General features: G+C 58.7%; 1 protein-coding gene and 1 long non-coding RNA gene across 8 annotated transcripts in view; both read left to right on the forward strand.

Annotated features, from left to right (window-relative positions):
* The window catches only part of TAFA5 (TAFA chemokine like family member 5), a 306,441-nt gene that overhangs the window by 17,533 nt on the left and 267,755 nt on the right, over positions 1-21,153 (forward strand). The gene's annotated exons all lie outside the window — the stretch shown is intronic.
* Positions 4,056-7,574, forward strand: LOC128929248 (uncharacterized). The gene is made up of 2 exons (XR_008475385.2): positions 4,056-4,236; positions 4,623-7,574. It is a non-coding gene; the product is annotated as an uncharacterized LOC128929248 (long non-coding RNA).

Raw genomic sequence — 21,153 nt, forward strand, 5'->3', positions numbered from 1 at the left:
CAGGCCAGGGCTCTGAGCGGTACGAGGCTGAGCGAAGCTGAGCAGCTGGCCTGTGTGCCCCGGAGCCCGCGTCTGCCCCGTGGCTCTGACAGGGCCCTGGCCTTGGGCAGTCTGCAGGATGAGGAGCCGTGCCTTGCTCTCCTGGGTGTCTGCCCATGATCACAGGGCCAGTCACCAGGGCTGGAGCTGGCAGCCCTGTCGGGCGCTGCAGGGGCCAAAGAGGGGTGCTTGGCCTGGTGTCCTCAGCTTGGATGAGGGGACTCAGCTACCCAATGGGGCAGGAGGGAAAGGGGCGATCTAGCCCTCAGAAGACCCCTCCTGCCCTTCCGTTTCCTGTCCCTTCCCTCTGAGATCTCAGCCTCCAGTGGGAAGGCTCCACAGGTCTCTCGGGGGTGCAGAATCCCCATGTTGGGGCTGAGTCCTTCGAGGGTCTGAGAAAGAAGCTTGGTGCCTGGATGGAGGTCAAGGCTGGAGGTCAAGGCTAGTGTCAGGGACCTTGGCTGCACCCCAAGCCGTGCCGAGGAGTTGCCACTGCACCGCTGGGCAGGCTCGGGATGAAATGAATGCACGCTTCTCGGAAATTCCAGATTAGGAAATTTCCATCTCAATTAATGTAAAATAAGTTAAGGTGGTAGGCACTGGAAAATTAAATGACACCTTCTTGGCATCTCACGTTGGCGCGACGGCCAACTGATTATTTTTATATTACAATCCCCAGGAATTGTCAAATTGATTAATAAATTCATTGAAAGCCCGTTCCTTCTTCATAGATTTAATTTTGGTAGTCAGGGAGTAACTTTGCCGTGACCTTTGCGTCTCAGCTCTCTCTGTCTGATAGTTAACATGGGGTTAATTGAGGTGGCCTTGGCTCCTGTCCCTCCAGGACCCCAGCCACCTCTGCAGCGGCATGGTTTTCAGTGTCCCAAGGAAACAGGGAACCACCCTGAAGATCCTGCCCAGGGGTGGCTTATAAGCCGGGCAGCGTGGATAGCCTGGAAGTCAGTCCCCCACCCATGCCAGCCAGGTGACTTGTCCCAGTGGAGACCCACCATCCTAGACTACTGGGAACTACTAAAAATTGAGCACAAAATATAGCTCTGAGCTTCCTGGCAGAAAAGGCAAAAAGGGAAAATCCACTGGTCATGTGACTTTCCTGCTCTACTATGTCTGACAGCCTCTTGGATTGTTGAAGTGACACTAATGGGACTGTCTAAGTGATGCTAGGCTGACATTAGGGTGGCGCTTCCACAGATCATCTCTAATCTCCAAACCATATCAGGCAAGTGCTGCCATCTCCATTTTTGGGGTGAAAACATGGATGTCCACAGTTGGACATGCCATGGATCTCCCAGCCAGCAAGTGGCTGAACCTCATTGAGGAATCATTGTGGAAAGGAGCAGAGACTCAGGTCAGCAGGTGCAGAGCTGGCAAATTCTGGAGCCCAGGGCTGGGGCAGGCGGTGTCCCCTCAGCAGTAGGCTTCTGAATGCAGGTGGGTCACCCTGACTGCAGCTCCCTGTCTGCCGTCCTGCCTGACCCCTGCAGGGGACCTTCTCCTGAGTCACCTTCATCCGCCCCTGTCCTTCAGTGCCTTGACTTCAGACCACAGGGACCTCAACTCCTCCATCCGCCCTGTTCTCCTTCCCCTCTCACAGTTCCTCTCCTGCCTTCCCACCTGCTCATCTGTTCTCCCTTGGGTCCTCCTTTTCCTCGGGGACCTCTCTTTTCCAGGGGACCCCTGACCTTCTAGTTGCCCGATTCCAAGGTCACCCCTGAGGCCTCGCTGCTGGCTCCAGGCGGAGCGAGGGAGTGTGGAGGGCATGAAGAGGAAGTGGCGGTGCCGGGGCTTGGGCCCAGTGGGCAAAGCTACTGAGGCCACATCTCAGAACAGGAACTGGTATTTGCCAGGAGGCGGGGGTCTCTGCGGGCTCCTCCTCTCAAAGCCCACCTCTGGGCTCCCCCAGGGGTCTGCATCAGTCTTCGTGGGCAGGGTCCTTCCTCCAGATGGGCTGAACTCAGAGACCCCCACCCTAATCAGGGAAAAGCAACCCAGGCAGCCACCCTACCCGTCCCAGCCTCACTCCCTGCGCCCCGCCTTCACCGCCGCTCAGCCCCCTCCGGCCTTGACCTTACCCAGCGGCAAGTTGAGGAGAAACGGACTTGGTGAAATAAGGCCTCAGCGTCGCTTTCTGATTGGCCCGGCAACGCGCTTGCCATTAACTTTATGGCGCGATACCCAAGGACTAATTAAACCAGATGGCGGCGAAACCTGCATGGAGGCACCGAGACGTTTTTACATTTAAGTTGATCAAAATTAGGTGAAACGGCATATGCTCGTGGAGATTAGGAGTTTTTTAACTACATATTAACTGCTTTCTTAATGCTCTTCCCGGTGATCTCAGCGCAGCCCACCCCCTTTGTGCCATTTAATGCCTGTGAACCCCAGTCCCCGTCACCGCGACCTCGGGGCCGCGTGGTTTCGGTGTAATTTAAGTGAGTGGGATATGCAGTGCAGACATCGTCACCATCATCTGTGACATTTGCTGCTGAGCGAAATGGGGGCCTGCCCCCTACTCTCGGCAGGAGCTGTGGGCCTCTTCCCTGTTGGAGCCTGGGAATGCCTTGGAGAAGGCCACAGTCGCGGCAAGGTGAGCCCCGCTCTGAGCACTGCAGAGGGAAGCCGGGTTGCACAGGACGCCTCTCCTGGCCCCTGCTTAGCGTCCCATGTCTGGGCTCGGGGAATGTGGTTCAGGACAGGGGTGGCCCTTCATAGAATCCCCCAAATTTAGATGGAGGAGGAGGTGGCCAATGCCTTCCAGGAGGTTGGTGGCTGCAGCCCCTGCCAGACAAGCATTGACCCGCCTCCGGGGCAGTGCTTGTGGCCTCACAGCCGTGCCAGGCAGTGTGTGGCGGGGCCTGTGGGGATGTGCACAGCCCCGTCCGGGGCCTGCCCTCAGAAGGGTCGGGCTGCCCTTACAGGCTTTCAAATGTCTTATGTATTTATTTTTTGCTTAGCAAAATTCACATAACAGAATGAACCCTGTTTGAGACGGCACTCTGCCGGCCCCACTGCAGCCGAGTTCTTGTTTCCGTCACCCCAGAAAAAGGCCCCTGCCTAGGGAGCGATCCCTCCCATGGCAGCCATTCCCCCAGCTGCGGAAGCTCCTGCTCTCACAGACCTTCAGAAGCAAAGCCTGCAGAGTCCTCTCCAGACTGGGCACTCGGACGTCCACTTGAGGTCCTCTCTCTCCTGTCCCCAGCAGGGAAGCCAGGGCAACTGCTACAGCGTCCAGCAGGGACCGGCTCTGGGCCCAGCCTACGCCAGCAGGTGCTAAGCAGGCCCTGTCCTCCCTAGGTCCCAGGTCCCAGGTCCCAGGTCTGACTTCAGAGGGTCCTAGCCACCCAGGGCGGCTGGGAGGTGCATGATGGGAAGCAGCCCTGAGACCCCCGCCACCTCCTCTTAGGATGTGCCCATGCCCTGCCTCTGCCGTCCCTCCCCAGCTGCCCAAGGGCTGACTGCTGTGAGCACAGGGTTCCAGGCAGTGTCCCAGGAGCAAATTGCGACCTGGCCCTGGGCCTTGGAGCCCCATGCTGCTCTCCACCGAGGATGCTGGGCTGCTCTGCCCTGCACTCAGACATCTGGGTTCTGACAGCCCGCTGGGCCCTGTGCCACCAGAGGCCTTGAATTGCATCCTGGTGGGAACCAGCCCCTCATGTGGGGCATGCACAGACCCCGGACTGGGCCAGGGCTGCCCAGTCCTGCTGCTGGGATGCTGGGATCCCCATGTCCAGCAGCTGCGGTGAGGCTGTCCTGTGTGCTTCCCAGGGCCGGCCCTGCCCCACCACCTCCTCCCTTTCCCCTGGGCCGGCCCTGCCTGCCGCCTCCCCTCTTTCCCCTGGCCCTTCTGTGGGCTGCTCCTCCCCCACCCTCTCTGGGCAGGCGCAGCGGGTGGGGGTGAGGTTCTGGCAAAGCCCCCTCTGTTTTCCAGCCCAGTGGCGCTCACATGTGACGCTGCGGGGGCAGCATCATGAAAAGCCCCTTTGTATCTCCTCCCTGATTAAGAAATACCAGCAGGCCCCAGGAACCCAGGCTCCACGTCCTCTCTGAATGCTGGCCATGGTCACAGGCGGCTGGATGGGCAGGCCCAGCAGTGGACTTCAAGGAAGAATCCCCCCAGGCCCACCAGGCAGCCCTGCTGCTTCCTAGGGGGCTCCTCTCATGTTGTCAGGCCACCTGGTAGGTCTGGGAGACCTTCTCCACCCTCAGGTCGCAGGAGCTGAGACGGTGCCCACTGGAGCCCACGTGGGATTTGGGTATCTGGCCCTGGCATTTCAGACCTAATTCTCCCTCCTGTACTGCGGGGTCTCCCTGAGGCTCAGCCCTCCCCTCTGTGAAATGGGGACAATAGGGCCCCCTGCCCCTAGGATCTCTGTGCAGAGAGCTAGAGGTGCTTCCAGGCTGGTTCGAACAGGTGCCCGTCCTCCGCAAACCGCAGGAGGGGGATGTCTGAGAGGGTTTCCTGAGTGTGCCTCGCCTCTGCCCCACCTGGGATGTCCGTCCGTGTCTCCTCCTCGTGGCTGCCCCTGCCCACAGGAGAACGAGGGCTTTTGCCTCTTTTCCAGAACCTCAGCTTCTGAGGCAAAGGCTTGGAGAGAACCCACAGTTCTCCAGTTCCTGTCACTGAGCCGGCCTTCCCCTCCAGCCTGGGAGGTCAACTCTCCAGAGAAGGGCTGCCCAGCAGGGAGGCCGACCGAGGGGAGCCCTGAGATCCCTGATGAGAACGGGGAGCCTGCAGAGGAAATGGGCTCCCTACGGTCACCATCACGCCCAGCGAGGCTCCAGCCCAGCTTCTTTCTGGGAGTGCTGTGCCCAGGATCACCCTGGGATAGGCAAGTGCTGTCACCTCTTTGCCTGGTGACTCTTTACACCCACATGGAAGAGAAGAACGATACTTTTACCCACCTGCAGGAGGGACACACAAGAGCCGCCCCATCCCCCTTTCCCCCTAGGGTGACCAGGTGGCCAGCAGCCCCCAGCTCACCTGTCCCGCAGCTGACCTGTCCCCCAGCTCACTTGTCCCTCAGCTCACCTGTCCCTCCAGAGCTGTCGGCCACCCTGGAGGGAGGGTGCGGCCGGGAGGACCCCCGGGGTCTCCACCGGCTGGGCTGGACCTCACCGAGTCAGCAGCCTTCAGTGGCTGACCCCAGACCAAGAGCTATAGGGTAGTTTAAATTTGAAAATTAACACGGAATCAAAAGAGACAGAGTAATTTTTCATTCTGCTTGAAAGGTTATTTGCTTTCTCAACTGATGCTTAGTGTACTGATATATGATGTCAAAAGGTAAATGATTTTAAACCAGATTCAATTTAAATTTCATTACATATTTGTAGGAGGCTCCAAGAATCCCGCGTCTTCCCTTCGAGGACCTTTCACTTCTAATAACTCTGGTGCCTGGTGCTCTAATCTGTTTATTACGCAATCGCGCAGTCGCAGGGGCCGTGCTTCTCAGACTGAGAATCGGAGTGTCCATGCCACAGGCTGTGGTCTCCAGGGCGGCCCTTCAGGAGTCTTGCCGCCTCTGATCTTGGGTCTTCTCTGCCATCCCGGGCAAAACACACGTCCTTTTATGTCAATGGGGAGTGTCCTCCGTGAATGCAGACTTGGGGTCTGGGCCTTCTGTGGCTGCCGGGCCAGGAGAGACGGGGAGTGGTGGGAGGTGGGACAAGCAGGAGGCCTGGACCAGGATCAGAAGCTGAAACAGCTCAGCGGAAGCTGAGGGCGGTGGCAGGCAAATGCGTTTTGGAGCCCTGGGCTCCTCATGGGCAACTGGAGTGCTGTAAGGAATGGAACCCTTTGGGGCCTCTCTGTTGGAGGGAGGTGAGCAGAGCAGGCTCCGTGTCTGCTGCCCGTCCCATTCCTGGCTGCACCTTGGACCAGTTACCCAGCCTCTCTGTGCCATGGAAACAGGGTAATGGCAGCACCACTGTGCTCAGCGGGAATTATGTCCCCTGGAACCTCAGAATGTGACTTTATTTGGAAATTGGGTTATTGCAGATTGAATTAGTTAAGTTGAGGTCACACTAGAGTTGGGTGGGGCCTGAATCCAATGCCCAGTGTCCTTAGAAGATGCAGAGAGACACTGAGACCCAGAGGAAAATGCCCTGTGGAAACAGGTGGAGATGGGGGTGACAGGGCTGGCAGCCAAGGAGGTGTGGGGTGGCCAGCCACGCTGGAAGCTGGAGCTCCCAGAGGGAACCGTCCTGCCGACACCTTGACCTTGGACTCCGGGTCCCCAGAACTGTGTGAAAATAATTGCCACTGTGTGAGGTGCTGGGTTTGTGGGATTTTGTTATGGCAGACACAGGACACTAACACGCCACCCTCGGGGCAGGCGCGGGGGTCCCTGGAACGAGCTGGGCCCAGGCCACACTGGGAATCTGTTGGCTACATCCATCCTTCTGTCCATTCCACAGTGCATGGGCTCACCCAAAGGCCTGGGGCCTGAGGCTGTTCCAACACCCACAGCTCATCCGTCAGCTGGTGAAGTGGCCGACTGCCATCTGATTCTGCAGGTGGAACAGCCTATCAGAGGAAGCGTTTTGGAGAGGCCCCTGCACCCAGCAATGCCACATCGGGGAGGGAGAGCCAGAATGCCTGCCGTTGGGGACTTGAGATTAATTTGGTGGTGGTCCTAGACGGATGTGAGGCATTCGGAGACAGAACAGTTGGGCAGGGGCTTTGGGGCAGAGCTGGGGCAGTCTGGCTTGGCCTTCAGCAAGAGGGGGCATGGACTGCCCACACCAGTGCAGAGGGGCGGAGAGAGCCTGCTGGGCCCAAGGGAACAGGCAGCCTTCCCTTATGTTGCCAGAAACTGCTTCCACGTCCTCTCGTCTTGTTTAGGGGCCGCTGTCTTGCAGACCCTGGGCTTCAGCACGTCCCTCAGGCCAGGGCCGGGGGGTCCCAGAGTGGGATGAGAGGCCATGATCTACGCAGGGGAGGACCCGTCCCTACCAGAAGCAGCCAATCCCTGAAGAGCCCAGGTGGCTGAGTTCTGGCGTGTTCAAAAGCTGTCTCTTTGTAGGGTTGTGTGCGTGGGAGGTTGGATTTTCTTTGGAAATTGATTGCCTGTTGAATTCTTCCCACCACGGCTGTCGTCCTGCAGGATCGGGGCATGTGGGGAGGCTGTGAATGGGCTTCCTCCGGCCCATCTCGCCACTTAACTGCCGTATCATCGCTGCTGTGGCTTTGTTTACCCAGCAGGACTTGGTTTTAAATGCACATCTGGGCACTTTAAAAAGTAATGTCTGTGCCTTCCAGGAACCCCTCCCCCGATTTGGGCCTGTTCTATTTTGCAACATCCAACAGTGAGGAATGGAAGGTTCCAGATCGCGGCCCAGGGACCCCTGGGATTAAGGTTGCAGCCGCTCTCTTGCCAGGCAGGAGCTTCCTTCCCGCCCGACTTTCGACTTTCGCTTGGCTTTGCCCCCACCTCACGCTCCCATTTTCTCTCCTTTCTGCAATGCTAATGATATTGTTTGTTCTCCCTGCCACACAAAAAAAGCACAGGATAATCACCCAGGCATTAGTCATCATTAAGCTGGTGATAAAAACAAAAAAATCCTGAAGTGCTGTTTCCAGGATGGGTGTCGTGCTTGCGATGAATGGTGTTTGTTACAAATGTGGGTTTCAGGGATCCATCCAGCCAGCCGCACCAGAGACGGCAGACGCGTGTCTGCAGACGGACCCCGTCCTTTAGGACGCGTGTCTGCAGACGGACCCCGTCCTTTAGGTGTGAAAGGTAAATACGGAGAGAAGGTTCCTTCGCAGCCCGGAACTGCCCCGGTCCTCGCTGGGCTTCTCATTAAAGCATCGTGCCCACCTCTGGTGCTGTCGGGCTCCTTAGCGGGGCTCTCGGCTCTCACCTGGCATCTGTAAACTTGGAGTTGGCATCGGGGCCAGGATGAGCTTCGTGTGGAGGGTGCAGAGGACGGTAGATTTGGGGCTCCTGCCCATGCCAAACTCGGGGTGGGGCTCGGGCCACAGGGAGGACAGAGGCCGAGCTCCCGGCAGAGTGGAGTGCTGGCTCTGGTGCACCTCGTGGTTACTTTCCTTGTGGCCATATTCCTTTGGATACGGATTCCCAGAACACGTGTCTGCAAGGAACGGAACACATGACAGCCAGGACGTTTTATTGTGTAGGTTTTTGCCCACGGGGAAGCTTGAGGTGGACAGCCCAAGGCTGGTGATTGCCGTCCAAGACTGGAACCTCCCCCCCCCGCCCTCCCTCTGTCCCCAGCATCCACCTGTGGTCTCAGTGGCAGAGCCTGTGGCGGTTCTGGGCCTTGTGTCTGCAGGTGGGAAGGGCAGCAGCTGCCTCAGGAGCTCTGAATGGGTGACAGGCTCCCGGAATGGCCGTGGCTGGGGGATGCGCCCATGGGCTGGGGGATGCAGATCCCCCAGGGCTGGAGAAGGCCGCCTCCCGTCCACTGGCACCCACAGCCCCAGGGCTTGGCTCCGTCCTGCGCCATCCTGGAGTCTCCTCTCAGTGGGTGGTGGGCCCCTGGGGGCTGGGGCTGTGACTCTACACCCTCACCCTCCACTTCCGGAAACTAAGGCTGCCTGGGGTGGGTGCAGGGCCAGGCAAGGTTAGGCCCCCCCACAAGAGGCAGCCTGAAGCCCTGCCCTGGCACAGGGCGAGTCCTCTCATCTGCCTGAGGGAGTCAGGCACCGGGCCTGAGTCTCTCATCCGCCCAGTGAGGAAGGACGTGCCCTTCACAGCCCAGGCCACGGGAGAGACTCCCTGAGAATCTGTCTGCGTTTTGTGGCCACTCGTGGAGGGTCACACGGGCCTGTGGGTGGAAGTTTGGGGTCAACTATAAGTCTGCCCAAGGAGCCTGCATGTCCCCGGGCTGGCCTATCCCTTGGCACTCTGGCTGGGAGGCCTCCCAGCTCCAAGGTATAGAGGGTCTGCTGTCCACCATGTTTCTGTCCTGGGGGGACAGAGGGCGAGCCTGCTGAGCACAGGGCAAGACACTTCCAGTGGGAAGCCAGGAATAGCCCGAAGGGGCTGTGACCTCTGGTGCCCTCCAGGGAGGGGCTGTGTCAGCTCCTCCCCAGCGGGAGACCGAGAGCCCATGGGTCATAGTGGAGGATGGCCAGATGGGGTGGGCAGCAGCCTGGGAGCGGCTGGGGCCAGGGTCAAGACATCCAGCTCATGGGTCTCCATCCCCTCCCCTGTGGCTCTCGCCACAGAACCCTCCTGTGCCCTGCATGGAGCCCCTGCTGGAGGCAGCCCGGCTCGGTGGGTACTTAATGGTGCTTGGCTCCTGTGTTCATGGGCAGTGCTGCAGGACAGGGCTGGGGGCCAGGGGGCTGAGGTGCTGGGGGCTGGGCTCCATCAGGGCCAGTTCCCCTTGCATGCCATCCACGGGACCCTACGGGGAAGGACGAAGCCAGCCCCTGAGTCAGCAGATGCCCCTGGGCCCCTTTTTGGCCAGCTTCTGGCATTCTGCTGGGATGTGGGGTGACACTTATCTCCTGGTTCTGGGCTACTTGAGCAGGAAGGAGGCCTTGGATGGAAAACTTTGGGCCCTCTCTGCTCCTGGAGTCCCCAGGCTGCCCCCAGCCCCTGGCTCTGCCTTCACCTGCACTGGACTGGGTGCTGCTCCTGGGTCTGCTGGTGCCCAGTCAGCCCCCTGAGCTGACCCCAACTTAGGTCAGGGCTGCACAAGGGGAGACATCCCGGGGGCCCAGGAAGGAGCCACACCCAGGAATCCGCATTCCTGGGCAGCCCGGACTTAATACCAAGTGGCTTTAGGGGGAAGCCCAACCCTAGCAGCTGAAAATAGGCCAGGCAGACGCCAGACCAGTCTGGGTGTGGGACGCAGGGTCCTTCCTGCCAACGGGAGGCAGGTGAGAAGTGTGCCAGGGCTCAGGTGGCTGGTGCTGGCCTTTGAAGGCACCGCGGGCTGCCCAGGCAAGGTGCCCACAGCTGCCATTGCATGTGGTCCCAGCCCGTTCCGTGGCCGGCCGGCCTGTGCTGCCCATCAGAGGGTGGAAGCAGGGTGGGAAGATGGTGTGATGTCGCCTCCCCTGTTTCTATTGCCGTGGATCTTATTTTAGTCCATTATTGCTGGTTTTTTTGGGATTCCGTGTCCTCCCTCCTGTCGGGCCAGTTTTTCTTTGTGTAGCTGGCAGCCCACCGCTTCCGACGCTGACTTCAGGGCCTCGGGATTGTCTCAGAAGCCTGTGTGGCTTTGACAGCGTGGGGGCTGGTGGGAGGCTCTGCCGGGCTGTGCCTTTGGATCTGGAGTGGAGAGGAAGCTCCTTTTGCAGGCGAGGGCTTCTGTGAGCTCGGTGCAGATCTCTGGGATGGAGACACCCCACCCTGCATTCCCCAAGGCCACGGGGAGGAGCCCAGCAGCACCTCGGCCTGGACGCTCAGTCACAGACGCCGTGCTGGACACGTGGCAGTCGAAACAGGACCTTGGTGGCATCCAGGAAGTTCTGGAACATTCTCAGCCTGAGATTCGGAAAAGGCATCAGCCTTCCCCTCCTCCCAAAACACACAGGATGGCTGGAAGCTGGTCCCCACCCCTTCCAGGGCCCCCCAGATGGGGCTTGGTTAGTTCTCACGCACAGGATCTGGCGCACGTGCCACCGGACAAGGACACCCAGGTGAGTTGCTGCCCCAGCCTATGGGTGAGACCCTGCACCGAGCTTCCCCAGGGCCAGCAGGGGCAGGCGGCTGGACCAGGGGTGTGCTCTGCACCAGGATCTGGAAACAGTGACTTCCCCTCCCTGTGGGCTGATGTGGAGTCTTCCCTTACACAGGCAGGACCTTCTGCACCCAAGGCTGTTCCTTCCCTGCTTGGGTTCCTAGGACAGTCTCTGATCCAGGCGGGGGTCTCTCTGGGTAGCTAAGCCGGGTGTCTGTGCCCAGCCGATTCTCCCTCTTCCTCCATCTGCAAAGCTGGTGGCCCCGAGACTTCTCTCTGCCCTGCCCTCGGCTTTTGTCCTCATGTCTTCTCTTGCTGGCTCTGATCTTCCTGCCTCCCCTCAACTTACCAGACCCCCAGTGTTGAGTTAGAGCTCACTTGGGGGGCCCAGGGTCCTCTCCTATCCCAAGACCCTTGACTTAATCACGTCTGAAAAGGTCCCTTGCCCTGTACCACGACCCATTCACCGGCTACAGAGATTAGGAGGTGAGCATCTTTGGGGGCATCACTCACCCCAGGGAATGCACCCGCTGTGGGGGTCCCACCTTAGGCCGATGACCTTGGGGTCAGGGAGCAGCCTGAAGCCGCCAAAGAAGGACCCTTGGAGACGCAGAGGGCTTGGTCCACACCCACTCCACCCCGCCAGGTGCCCGCTGCCCGCTTCAGCTGTTGGACTCTGCTTCCAGTGCTCATTCTCACAGAATGCCCCTCCCCCTCCCGGTCCTCCCACTCAGTGGTCCAGGTCCACCCTCTGCCTCAGTGGTCCCCAGGCTTGAGCATGCATCTGAATCCCGTGGGGGCTTGTGGACCAACAGATCACTGGGCTGAAACCACGGTTTCTGAATCAGGGGTCGGGCGAAGGACCCAGAAGCTGCGGCTGCCGCTGTCCCAGGGCCCTACCTGGAGAAGCCCCGCCTACCTGAGCCACCTGTTCTCTGCCTCCCAACCCCTGCAGCGGCGTGGTAATGTGGGCGGCTCATTCCTGCCTCACTCTCCCCACCTGTGGAGAGGCGTCCCAAGGACTCCACTTGCGCCCTGCCTCTTAGATTGCTGTCATGCTGGACAAGGGCACTAGATGGCCCTAGTCCAGATTTGGAGAATGTGTGTAGGGCACCAGCCTTGGCAGGTTTCAGGGTCTCTGCACTCACCTAGTCTCAGTCACTGCCAGGGGAGCCAGGGCCTCACCTTACCGATGGGGAAACAGAGGGTGCTTGCCTGCGGCCCTGTATGGGTGCTCCCAGCATGAAGGGGCTGCCCAGGGCCAGGACCCAGTCTGGCCACCTCTCATTGTCCACCCTGCCGCCCTCCTCCATCTCTGAGCTGGGGCTGTGCCGTCTGTGCCTTTTAGGAGGGTCCCTGCACCCTGGCCAGGAGCCCTGGGAGCTTTCCACCTGCAGGGATCCCCCACTGTGTACCCTTGGCTGGCTCCCAGATCCTTCTTGCGGGGGGCAGAGTGGGAGCAGGTTCCCCAGCCAAGCCTTCCTGGAGCTTTTGCCTCAGATGCATCTGTATCCTGGCCACCTGAGCCCTCAGAGTCCCTGGTCCACAAGGGAGAGGCAGACCTGCCTCTGCATGTCACTTTGCTCACTCCCAGTCAACTCTGCGTGCTGGCCTCAGCAGGCTGACCACACGGGCGGCCACTGCCCCCGGAGCTCCCTCATCGGTGCCTCCTTCCTGGTCCTTACAAGAAGAGACAACGTCGCTGAGCGCATTTGCATGTCGATCACGCTGCCATTATGTTTCTAGGAGTTTTCATCATGAGAAGAATGAGATAATCATGTTGTATGTACTGAATAGACTTAGGAAGATTGCAAGGCGGCGCTTTCATTGGAAGAGGGGAATTCGTTTAAAAATACGCTGTCAAAATATGTTGTTCTAAATGCTGAGTTGATGGTTCTTTTGTTTTGCTTTGTTTCTTCAATGTGTCATTAGAAAAAATTAACAGTGACATCAGCTGTGAGGTGGGACTGCGGCTTCTCTAAAGGGGGGAGGTGCTGAGTTGTCCTTGGGATTTTCTTTCACTTGACATATTCTCTCTCTCCTTATGAGGCCCACCATGACCTTTATTTTCCATTTACTGAAAGTCGGATGTGTGCCTTTGCAGAACTCAGATGGACGGTACTTCCTGGTCACAGCCCTGCCCATGCCCCTGTGGACCCCTGCTGGCCTCCCCTGGGCCGACTGACCAGGCCTGGGATGATGCCAAGTCAGAGGCGACCCCATGGCCCTCCCTGTGGCTGACCCTCTGACTTCGCACCCTGTAAAGGTCAAGTTCCGTGTGGAGCCTAACTGCAGCCCAGGCCTGGGGGGAGGTTCTTGAGACCCGAACGCGCCCAGTTCTTACAGTGCGGCTGCTGCTCTGTGTTTCTGAATGGATCAGCAGCTATGCTGTCATCTGACACCTGCTTATGGAGAGGGCAAGGCCGGGGCAGCAGGACCTCGGACAGCGAGGTGGACTCCTGAGCTGCTGCAGCTGCCCAGAGACAGCCGGCCTTCCCCTGGGCGAGGCCTCCAGACGGGAACACTGAGGAAGGACACGTGTGCACAGTGCTTGGGGCAGAGACATGGGGCAGGTACTGACTTCGCAGCTTCCTTCCAGCTCTGGCGAGACTGCCTGGAAGGGAGGTGAGTTTCCACCGCAGGCCTGTTGGAGCCCTGTGGAAGCCTCATCCCACCCAGGCTGGAGGTGGCAGGAGGACCCAGGGCTCTGCTGGCCCCTCCCCCAGCTCAGACCCTGCCTGGGTCAGCCTCTGTTGTAGTTGAGGAGAACAGCTGTAGGTCCCAGAATGGTGGCCGGGAGGTCAGAGGGAGGTGCCTGAGATGCACCTGGTGTCTCACGGGTGGGTGGAGCCCGCGTGAGGCTTCAGGCCCATTACACGTGAGTAGCCCTGAGAGGTCCAGTCACGCCTTCCCAGGCGCTATTCTTCAGGCACTTCTGAGATGCTTTTTTTTTATGGCTTTTTCTCCTCTCTGGAATTGGGAATGTCATGTGACTCTTGTCGCTGGGCACCAGACAGGCAGATGAAAGGGGCATAGGCAGAGCTCCCTTGGCCGCCTGGGTCCCTGGTGCCTTTCCTCTCCTTCTCTAGAGGTCCCGTGATAGTTCTGATGGCAATGGTGACATTGGTTCTCAGGTAAGGACACTGAAGGTCAGAGGTGCTGGAAACTCATGAATTAGGAGCCTGGTGTGGTCCTGGTTCCTGACGAGCTTCGAGTGGATTGAGATGGGAGTGGGCCTGGGGGCTGCTGCATTGTTAGGGCGAGGACCCCTGGAAGGGGTCCCTCACAGCCCAGCACCCCTGCACCCTGCACTGGCTGCCTCCAGCCACTGCACCCAGCCCCGCCCTGTGCACACCCTCCCCACCACACTCCTTCATGGGGTTCAGTTCCCATCAAGGGTGGTCTTCACCCCCTAAGAACCTAGGGCTTGCGCCCGAGTCTAGGCTTGTCCACCTGCCCCACCTGTGATGTGGCCTCGAGGACTGTGGCTTGGCAGGTGCTTAGGGAGTTTGTGTAATTAACCGATGCTTTAGGTCAGCAAAGACGCAGTCTGAGTGTGATTGCAGGTCAGCACTGTGGAAAGAGCCAGGAACACCCTGAAAGCAGGGTGGCCCCAAGTGTGTACGCAGGGCCGGTGGGCAGGACCCCACTCAGAAACTGTGCACTTGCACCAGGAGTGGGGCTGGGGGACAAGCGGGGTCTGTGGCACCCCTGACCTGGCTGTTTTCCTCAGGGACAGGAACCCTTCTCTAGGGGACAGAGTCCCATTGTGACCTGGAGGAGGGAGGGGAAGCAGGGAGTTCAGGCGAGCTCCCCACCTGGGGAAAGGCTCAGGCAGGTGGGGCACATAAGGCTTGGAGTGGCTGCCTAGTGGGGTTGCCTCTGAAGGGTCCTAGCAAGCCAGTGACTGCTTAAACCACCTCCTCTTTTGAGAGTTTGCTCTGGCTCTTCATGCCTATGACCTGGGTGGCAGAGAAATCAAGGTGGAGGCTGTTGAGGGTGTCCAGGCAGGAGATGAGGGTGTCCGGCAGGAGACGGGGGTGTCCAGGCAGAGATGGGGGTGTCCAGGTGGAGACGAGTGTGTCCAGGCGGAGACAAGTGTGTCCAGGCAGGAGACGGGGGTGTCCAGGCAGAGACGGGGGTGTCCAGGCAGGAGACGAAGGTGTCCAGGCAGGAGACAGGGGTGTCCAGGCGGAGATGAGGGTGTCCAGGCAGGAGACGGGGGTGTCCAGGCAGGAGACGAGGGTGTCCAGGCAGGAGATGGGGGTGTCCAGCTGGAGATGAGGGTGTCCAGGCAGGAGACGAGGGTGTCCAGGAGGAGATGAGGGTGTCCAGGCAGGAGATGAGGGTGTCCAGGCAGGAGATGGGAGTGTCCAGGTGGGAAATAGGGGTGTCCAGCGGTTTTTGACCAGGCTGAACTGTGGCAGAATCAGGATTTTCCATAAAGACAGGATGATGGGTTGGGTGCGTGGACAGGAAGGGTAGGTGGGCAGGCCCCCTCAGACCTCTGTCCTCCAGTGGGTGCTGTGGGAGTGGTGGTAGCCCTCGAGTCACAGTGAGCCAGGAAGGTGCATGTGGCGGAGGAAAATTCTGGAAGGAAGAGCTTCCAGGTGGATATTGGGGCATTGGGGGCCTTCCTTCTCCCTTCACGGGGCTTTGGACACCCCTTTGAGGACTGAGCTTGTGGATGCAGAGGCTGTGGGCCCTCTGGACACCTCCTGAGGACTGAGCTAGTGGCTGAGGGGCCGTGGGCCATGTGGACACCCCCTGAGGACTGAGCTGGTAGCTGAGGGGCCGTGGGCCCTATGGACACCCCCTAAGGACTGAGCTGGTGACTGAGGGGCCGTGGGCCATGTGGACACCCCCTGAGGACTGGCTGGTGGTTGAGGGGCTGTGGGCCATGTGGACACCCCCTGAGGACTGAGCTGGTGACTGAGGGGCCGTGGGCCATGTGGACACCCCCTGAGGACTGAGCTGGTGGTTGAGGGGCCGTGGGCCATGTGAACACCCCCTGAGGACTGAGCTGGTGACTGAGGGGCCGTGGGCCATGTGGACACCCCCTGAGGACTGAGCTGGTGGTTGAGGGGCCGTGGGCCATGTGGACACCCCCTGAGGACTGAGCTGGTGGCTGAGGGGCCGTGGGCCATGTGGACACCCCCTGAGGACTGAGCTGGTGGCTGAGGGGCCGTGGGCCATGTGGACACCCCCTGAGGACTGAGCTGGTGGCTGAGGGGCCGTGGGCCCTGTGGATACCCCCTGAGGACTGAGCTGGTGGCTGAGGGGCCGTGGGCCCTGTGGACACCCCCTGAGGACTGGCTGGTGGTTGAGGGGCCGTGGGCCATGTGGACACCCCCTGAGGACTGAGCTGGTGGCTGAGGGGCCGTGGGCCCTGTGGACACCCCCTGAGGACTGAGCTGGTGGCTGAGGGGCCGTGGGCCCTGTGGACACCCCCTGAGGACTGAGGTGGTGGCTGAGGGGCCGTGGGCCCTGTGGACACTCCCTGAGGACTGAGGTGGTGGCTGAGGGGCCGAGGGCCCTCTGCTCTGTGGGGCTGGGCTGAGTAGGGTTGGGGATCCCTGGCATCTGCAGAGCCTCCTGTGTTGATGACCTGCACCGCCTGCTCTGCCTCCATGATGACTCGAGAAGGACGAGGCTTCACCTACATTTTGCATGCATGAGGAATTGAGTGTAAGTCTCGTCTGCTCCCTGCCTGTGACATCGAGCAGGGTGGTCTGACAAATGGGGCATCAGGAGTCTTGGTGCTGCCTGTCCCTGAAGTGTCTTCCTGAGGAAACACAGAGTGAAGGAACCTCGGGAGGGCACAGGGGCTGTCACCTGCTAGAGCCCAGGGAGGGAATGCACAGGGTGCTGTCCTGGGGCCAGCATTCCGCTTAAAGGATCAGCTTCGAGTCTTGGTTGACCACTGGAGACTATGGCCAGGGATCTTGGGATGGTTCAGGGGAACATGCTGCAGGCTGACAGAGAGAGAAACTGAGGCCCAGAGTGGAAACTAGGGTGGTCAGGGCTCCTCCCATCTCTTCCCCTGCTAGGTGGTGGGAAAGAAACCAGCGGCTCCCATGGCTCCCTCCCCTCCCGTCCCTTCTGCTTGGGCGAAGCAGATCCCTCCTCCAGTGGGCTCCTGTCTCTCCTCTCCAACTGTCCACGTCACATGGGACCTGCTCTGCTGGATTTGGGCCAGGGGTCATGGCTACCTGGTCCACCCCTGACCCCCAGGCCCACCTCCTCAGGGGAAGGGTGGCAGAAGGAGTTCTTAGGCAGTGAGGTTTCGGGCAGGAGAGGTGACCCCAGCGCATGTGGATATGGGGACTGGCAAAGCAGGAGAGCAATGTCCCTTGGGTTCCAAAGGAAAGTGGCTGAGATTTCACAGTGACACAGACATTGAGCTTCCACTGTGCAGGGACACCCTGTGCAAAGCAGTGCCCCTGCCCACCCCATCCCCAGCCTTGTTAGGGGACTGGCAACCCTCAGACCTGCCAACCAGCAGGAGCTGCCCACGGGCATGTGGGTAGTCTCAGGGAGTTGGCCGGAGGGTGGCTGGGGCAGCCAGGGACTACCACACTGCCTGCCAATGTGGTCAGGCCTGCTTCAGGCCCAGGAAGTGTGGGTCTGCCTGGGGGGCCTTCTGCTTGTGTGATGAGCTGAGCAGCCCCTGGCCAGCCCTCTTGGCCTTTCATGGAGCTTAGATGTGCAGCTGCAGGAGCTGAACCGCAGCCCTGGGCTTGTCCTGCCCTGGCTCTGCCTCTTGGGAGTCTGCCTTGGGCTGGGTGTGGGGCTGGAATGAAGACCGAGCAGGTGAAAGGCCTGGGGCACCAAACTTCTTGTCCCCTCCCTGGAGCAGACAGTGAGAGGGGCTTCTTTCCTGCAGTCAGTGTGAGTCTTGCAGCCCCCATGGGGGGCTCCTGACACCAGCCCTGGCACCCTGTGACCTGGGATCTGGTGGACTTCAAGGTCCCTGAGGCCATGGTGGGTCTTCGCAGCAGGTGCAGTGGACACATGGGTTACTGACGTGGTTTGGCATTGGTGTCAGGTAGGGTAGCTGGCCTGTACCCCTCAGCTCAGAGGCTTCCTTCAGGGGACTCTGGCCTAGACCCTCCCTTCCTTGCCTGTAGGGGAGATGCCGTTAGACCCCCAGTGTGCCCTAATGCTGAGCTGTCAGCTTTTCGCCAGAGAACATATGCCTCTTGGGAATAGAAAGTGATTTGTACAGACAGGTTGTCTGGGACTGCCCCAAGGACTGCATTGTCTCACCCTGGGAGGCGAGGCTGGGAGGTCTTTCCTCACCCCAGAAAGACTGACGGGCAGGGCAAGCAAGGGTGGACATCCCCCAGCTGGGATCAGCCAGGCATCACGGACAGGACTTCATGCCCAGCACGTGCCAGCATGGTTGGTGACACTTCAGGGTCTGATTCTACAGTTGAGCTCCTGTTTCTTGTCTGCACAGCTGGTCACTGTGCAGCTGGAGGACGGTGGGTGCTGTCTCCCGAGCCCTGCTCCTGTGCTCCGCCCCCACCTCCTGACACGGAACCCCTTGATGCTTTCTGCTCTCTGATGAAGAGAAGGGATCTCCATGCATTTTCTTCTCATCAGAATCGTGATAAGCTTGGCTTCCAGGGGTTTTTCGATGGTGATTATGCAAACGTGGCCCTCGCCTCCGGGGCTGCATAGCTGTACTCTTTAGGAGATTACGGCCCCACGTCTAATCTTCAGCGTATTTACCTTCGATTTACTCCGCACCTTTCCAGGCTCTGGTCAGCCCGGGCAGCTCCGATCTTGCCAGTGAAGAGTGTGTGTTGGAAACAGGTATTACATTTTTTCAAGAGACCATTTCCCTCCTGCTCAATCCCAAGGCTGTCCGTGTACTCAGCAAGTATTTATTTGTCTTCAATAGTCTCTTTGCGCATTTTGGTCTCAGCTTTTAAAATATTGAATTTGGGATCAGTCCACGGTGATGCAGTGTCCCTGGTGGGGTTAGTGAGCGGGTGGGACGGGAGACCTCAGGCTGCAGACACTAGAGTCACATCCAGCATCTGCCCTGCTGCAGGCTTCGGGTGTGGGACGTAGAAAAGTTCCTCTTCGAAGTCTCCTTTCTTGTTCAAGAATAAATCACAAGTGTTAGAAAGAACAGTTTGTTTTAAAGACTTTCTCCAAAGCCTCTTGCTTTCTGCTAATAACGCTTTGTTCAGCCCTAACCCGTGTAGCTGTCAGACATGCCCACAGGCACGTGGTACCTTCTATGTCCTTGAACTGTAACCAGGATATCTGTGCTACCACATTTCTAAGTCCTTTCGCAGCAGCTTCCTGTCCCTTCCTTATTTGGACTCCCTCTTTTCCTTTCGTCCTCCGTTGCCTTCACCTATTCAAGAAAGCTTTAAGTTGTTGGCCAATCAGGCTCAGTTTTAGACTGTGAGGTCTGGCTCCAGCCAACGGAGATCAGAGGCAGCAGCAAAGACCACCCCAAATGCGTGAAAGATAAATATGTCTGCTTTCCTTTGTTCCTTGTACTCTCATAGCAAGACTGCTGGTGAGTGTGCCCTTTCTGCAGGAAGTAAGATTGCCTTGCCGAGAGATCCTTCGTCCCAGTGCTGACTTTAAGTCATTGCACCCAAAATTTACATATAACATAGGATGTGGTCCACCCAGTCTCTGGGGGCCTCAGATGCAGCTGCCATCTCACATGTGGTTTCCCAGTCACCATGAAAGGGGAAGGAAAGGAGGACGGCACAGGAGGTCAGGCCTGGAAGGACATGGCCACTTCTGCCTGAAATCTTTTAGCAAGAAATGATGCCCGTGCCCCAGCCCCCATTGGGAAGACGGGCCGGGAGCATCCGAGGAATGAGTGCAGGATCTGGAAAACACAGGACACACATTTGTCTTTGTCCTATTTTCTCCAAGTCCAAGGTGAGAAAGTTGAGGCCAAGAGACATCAGGACGCTTGCCAAGGTCCCATTGCCTGTGGGTGGCAGAGTGTGAAGTAAGCCCAGGGTGCTGAGTCCCCAGGCTGTTCCCCAAATGCTGCCAGGGCACAGGGGCCTGCTGACAGATGGGCACAGAGGTGCCCCAGGAACAGAGGCCCTGGGAGCATGCCCTAGGAGGCTTGTGCCCGCCACGGCCCAGCAACTCTTTCTTGGGAGGACTCTGCTCTGTGTGCATGTCTTTCCAGGGCAGGTGGAACCTTTGTGCAGGTTTTTGTGTGAATGATTGTCCCACCACTGTAGTAAGTGTGTGTGACTCATAAACACACACATAGTCATGTTCCCATGCAGTATGACCTGTGCATGTGCGTGCATGTAAGATGCACATTTATAGATGGTATCTGCACAGTAGCGAGAGGATAAGATGGCCTTAGGAGAAATGTCTGACTTCAGTATCGCTTGGGTGTGTATGGGTCACAGGCGAGCGTTGAATGCAGACATGAACACAGTCTGTGTTGGTGTGTGCGTGTGTGTGGGTGTGAGCAGACAGCAAACACATTCACACGTTTGCACAGGCACATGTATGAGCACTTATGCACACATATGCCCACAGGCTGTGTAGGTATATGCATATGTGTAGGTGTGAACACACTGCACACACATCACACATGGTCACATCCACCTCACACACATGATCACACACACATCACACACAGTCACACACATATGCATCACATACACGGTCACAATGCCACAAGTGTGAACACTCATGCACACGTATGCAGACTGTGTGAGTATATGCATGTATGTAGGCGTATGTAGACACATACGCACATGGTCACACACGGTCACACTGGCATACGTGTGGGCACTCATGCATGCATGTGCACACAGGCTGTGTGGTTACATGTATGTATGGAGGTGTGAGCATGCCACACACATCACACACACACATTTGTACAGCCACAGGTATGAGCAGTGATGGGTGCCTATGCACTGGGGCACACGCAGTGTGCCTCCCCCCACTGGGCATGCCCACTGTCAAGCCCCTGCCACGGGGCTGCACCACCGCTTTGCGCTCCACACGCCAAGTTCCCACATGGGCTGGTTCCCTTCTCAAACTAACGTGGCAGAGGCAAGTGTCCGTATGTAGGTGTGGGTCTCTGCATGCACCCCCCACGCCCTGACACCCCGCTTCGATTAATTAGCAGGGACTTGGAAACCTACAGCCCCTGGCTCAAGGCAAATGCCAGCAGTCCTGGGTTTTTGCGGAGAAACGTGGAGGAGGGAAAACTGTCTGTCAGAGGCTTTCCTTTCGGCAAGCCAGGAAGCTAGCGGATGCCCTTTGTCCACCAGCAAGTTACATGTCCATAAAAGACGAGCCCGGAGAGGCAGGCCGTCCTTTCAGCCCTGACAGCGCGTCAGCACTGGGAGCCGGCGCGGGCGGGAACCAGCACGCACCGCCCGTCGTGGGACATATGGCTCGGGCGTGCGCCGCGGC

This window comes from Callithrix jacchus, chromosome 1, assembly GCF_049354715.1.
Source record: "Callithrix jacchus isolate 240 chromosome 1, calJac240_pri, whole genome shotgun sequence".
NCBI classification, from domain to species: Eukaryota; Metazoa; Chordata; class Mammalia; order Primates; family Cebidae; genus Callithrix; species Callithrix jacchus.